A 4760-nucleotide genomic window follows, 5' to 3' on the forward strand; every position below is an offset into this window, starting at 1 on the left:
TAACAGAGCTGTATTTCTTAATAGCTAGGTGAAATTCAGGAGGTTGGAGTTTCGCCTGACTTAGCCTCAGCCCCTAGGCTGCTGGACAGGACCGCAGTTACACAGCTGGCCAGTGATTTACCAGCCATGTTGCCCATTCTCTTCCCCGATTTATTTTCCCAATCCCATGACAATTTAGCTTTCCACATCAGAGGAATATGACCTGCAGGCAGGATAAGTGGTTTTCCGGGAAATTTAAACTTAAGATATAGTGTAATAGGCATACATAAATAACACACAAGCACTTAAAAGTCAAAATCCTAAACAACTTCCCAACGAAAATCACACATGTCCGTTTTCTCCTGGGCGGCATAAAACCACAATCCCCAGCTTCTCTGGGAAACCAAATGGAAAATAGAAATACACATAAACTGACAGTGATCCTTTAGCTGCTTCCAGTGATTGCCAGAGAAAATCAGTTCTACTGAAAACTGCTCATTTGCCAAAAAGAAGTTTCTCTTACCTGTCCTAGGCTTCACTAGAGGTGTTTTGAGGTGGTTTTTTTTTCCCCTCGACAGGCTGTCTCCTATGGCAGCAGCGCAAACATGAGTGCTGCTAACAGCCTCTGAAGCCTTCCATTGAACAGTGCTGAGCAGGCACGGCGGGACTGGAACTGCGGTGACTCAGGAACAGCCACAAATGCTCTGGAGAAAAAGGGCCATGAGCAATACTGTGTCAAATGCACGTACACAGAAACTGGGGTTAGTATCATGTAGGGCTGGGGAGGAACACAGCGCTGCCAGCCAAACAGGACTTGCTCCGTCTGGCAATTGAGACTGGTAAAGCAAATGAAAACGCATAAACTGAAGTCTTATGACAAGTAAATCCTGGTTTTCACCTGGTATTCTAATAAGCAATTGCAGAACCAGGACAAAGCAGGTTTTTCCCAAGGCTGGAATGCGTGAGGAAAATAGGGTATGAAGAAGAAGGGAAAAGAACTCAGAGGAGACAAAAAAGGAGAGAAGCTGCCTTGTTGCTGATTACATGCTCCGCCTCCTCAGTTATCTGATATATAAAACTCTGCAAGTGCTGTCTGTAGCAGCACAGACACTTTTCCAATTATTAACAAATGAATGCGAGCAGTAGTGGGCGTGCCAGGGAAAGGAGAACAGCCCTACACTGTACAACCCTCTCCTGCCCTGAATTCGCAGCCTGCTGCCTCTGGCCCTCCTTCCGCCCCCTCCCCATTCTCGGTTTGCTCTCTTCCTTCCGTCCTTCCTTCCATCCGTCCGTCCTCTCCTGTTCCCCAGCTGCCACTTTCCTGCCATTTCATAGCTGCCTTTCCCTGGCCACCTCCTCAGCCTCAGCTGCTTTCAGGCACCCACCGCATCGCTCTGCATATGAAAATGAGCTGTCACATTTTCCAGCCTCTGAAGCAAAGATTATTTTTGGGAGAAGTGGTTTTGACAGTTCTGCCCTGCAGTTCACAGGCAGAGCACAGGGCAGGCTATGCGAGTGCAGGGGGAGAAGAAGAGGGAGCGTACAGCAGTTCAACACACATGCAGGGCTCCTGTCTGTGCACTCAGAGGGGACTGAAGGTCTCTGGAGGGACATGAAGCTCCCGTGGGGCACAGGAGCCAAGGAGCAGTTAAGTCTCCCCACGTCCGAGGGCTGCTCTTTCCCAACCCAAGGCCAGCTGCTAGCAATGCTGCAACAGGACATGGCACTGAGATGACAGTCGAGCCTGCCTGTGGAGGACAGGCACAGCAAAGCCTCTCTCCACCCTCTCACACGAAGTCCCTCACCCGTCTGCATCCTATCACCCCCAGGCCACCAGGCAGTCTCTTACAGAGCCCATACTCCCTGCCGAGTACCACAATCAGCATCCAGACCTCATCTGAAGACCTGACCTAAAGGCCCTGGAAAAGGAACACGTAACAGGATTTTGACCTACCAGTCTAGCCCCAGCCACTCTGCACTTTGACTGCAGCTGTTCAGCGGATAACGTGAAACTTGGGGGGCCAAAAGGTCCTGTGGCACCTGGACAGCAGCAGCAGAAGACAAACACTGACATGGTGGGAACAAACCCCAAAGGAGAGAGTAAATACTAAGGCATGAGGAGGGAGAATAAGCAAGAGGTTTCCTAAGGGACTGGAATAGCAGAGGCTGATGAGAAGAGCAGCTCCAGAGGGTTGCTCTGGAAATTAAAGTTGAAATGAGCTGGTTAGAAGAAGCAAAGATGGCAGTTGGGGAGGCAGAGCTGGGAGCACCCTGGGATGGAGTGGCTGGAGGTGTGGGCAGAGGAGGAACGGGTAGGGAGGATCCAGAAATGGCTGAGGAGGCAGCAGGGTACGAACGGCCGTAGGTGGTGCGGAGCAGGCTCTGGCAGGCACAATAGGAATGGCCACAGGGAGAGACTTTCACAGAGTGAAAGCAGCCCACATGTCAGGGGAAGAAAGGTGCATTAAGAAGTATTAAGAAGCAGGGTGTGTGCTAAGGGCGCATGAGATCAGCAACTGGGAAAGGCGAGCTGTGAGGGCCAGTGGAGAATTACTGCTGGAAGGGGTGCTGCAAGCAGCACGGGCGGTCCTGCAGGACCCACAGCAACAAAGGCAAAGAGCCAAGAGGCCTCACCGGGAAGCCAAAGCGAGTACAGACAAGGAAGTAAAGCAAGGACAGGAGGAGAGAGAAGAAAACAGAACAGGCCACCCAAAACGGGAGCTGAGTCCAGAAGTACCTGTCAGTGCTGGGTCACATCCTACTTCATGTTGCATGAACTGAGAGACATACGGCCAAAACGCCCAAGTTTTTACAACTGCCTCGCTCAGTGTACCCTGAAAGCTACCCTTATGACAAATCTCAAAGGCACGTGATCCAGCTTAAACATCGCTATACTAATTTCTTCATCTTGCCATTTTATACGAAAATTGTGTTGTCTCCAAAGAACAGTTTACTTCTTCTAGAAAATTACCTTAACTTCCACAAGTAGTCCAGCACATACCTCCAACATCTTGCCATAGCAAGCAAACTAAAAACGGTAACAGTATTTCATGTTACAGACCTTTAGTTTGTGTCGGCAACTGAATTTTTAACACTACAGTTCTCATTATATCAGTAAAACTTTTGTGTATATGCACCACATAAGTTTAAGGGTGAAAGAAGTGACAAAGATCTACCTAATTTTCTGCTGAGGTGCAGGTAGATGATATTAGCTTTGGGAGTTAATTTATCACATAGGGTTAAACCGAAAAGCTGATGCAACTTTTACAGATTTAGTGTTAGGGGTAATAATATGCTTCAAAAGATATGTTTTAAATAAACATGATTACAATCACAGAAAACATAACAGAGAACACAGAATTTCACCAAGAACTATTGTGTATTAGTTCTACAACCTTTATTTCAGCCAGTGCAGATGCAGAGAGATACACTTACGAACCTAGAAGTCTTTCCCCAGCTGTGCCTCGTATGACAGTAGCACCTTTTGACAAAGGAGAGCATGTTCCGGGAGTCAAGCAACCATTTCATCAACATTTTTTCCTGTTGATTTCAATGGGAAACACACAGTAAACACACTTTCTCCTGTTAAGACATCCAGAGATGTAGGATCCAGTGGAGTGATTTGTAAACAACTGTTTGCTACCACTAGTGAAAAGGATTTGGATCATCCTGAAGTGAATTCTCTTTTGGGAATTCCCTCTAGATAAGGCAGTCAAGCCAATTTCCCTGCAGGCATGGCAGGGATCTTATAAAATCTGGCCAAAACGCGAGCAGATACTCAGGTTACACAGCAGAAACAGAAGATGAGATGCAGACTTCCCTCTGTCAAGCAGCACGTTTTCTCAGACGTGACAATTGTGTAAGCTGTAGGGGTGAGGAGAAGGGGATGCCACTGGTGCAGGAGGGCACAGCAGGAAAGTGCATCATCCCACCAGCTGTGTACGGGGTACCAGTGTGAAACCAAGTAACAGAAATTGCACCAGTGGAAACGCTGGAATTAAAGCCATACCAAAAATAAAAGTGTTTTCCTGATAATAAAACTACCACTCTTCTGTCAACGCACAAGTCTTTGAACTAATTAAGAACTGGTTTAAATTATATTTTACCCTGTGCTCATGTTTTGCAATTGTTATATCCTCATTCTCCCTTCAGGCTGAAGAAACTGTTCACTTGCTATTCTTGCAGTCTTTTTTTTCTCTTGCAGACATAATGAAACATTCTGGGAGGTTTCCGGGCAAGTTACAGTAGGACATAACCTGCTGTCAGACCCCTTCTGTCAATTGGGATTGGCTGTCAAGGGGAAGAATAATTAAGCAGAATGAGAGAATACTAGACCACGACACCACCAAAAAGGGGAAAGACAGGAAGATGTATATTAGAAGGGGAAAAAAAAAAAAAAAAAAGTAGCAAAATGCTCGAGGGAATGAGGCTGGACCGCCTAGGAGGAGGAGGAGAGATCTCTGAAGTGAAGCTGAATAAATAGGAGAAACGGAACTGAACCGTAATGAAGCCCCAGCAGCACTTCCAGAGCAGAACGGCCCTCTGGCACAAGCAGCACCCAACAGCCGTAGCCCGGCTCGGGGTCCGGGTTCTCAGCTGCTGACACACACACACACACACACTGCCGCCACCTTTTCTGCTTTTATTAAAACTTTCCTACAGGAAAGAGAATCCGCCTCGCGCTCTGCACCATGCAGAATATTACCAAACCGCTCTCGCCTTTCTGGAGTGCCGCAGCCTGCAGCGTAACCTAACGAGCTGTCACCCAGCTAATTAGCAGC

Source organism: Charadrius vociferus, unplaced genomic scaffold (assembly GCF_000708025.1).
Source record: "Charadrius vociferus isolate BGI_N301 unplaced genomic scaffold, ASM70802v2 scaffold15, whole genome shotgun sequence".
NCBI classification, from domain to species: Eukaryota; Metazoa; Chordata; class Aves; order Charadriiformes; family Charadriidae; genus Charadrius; species Charadrius vociferus.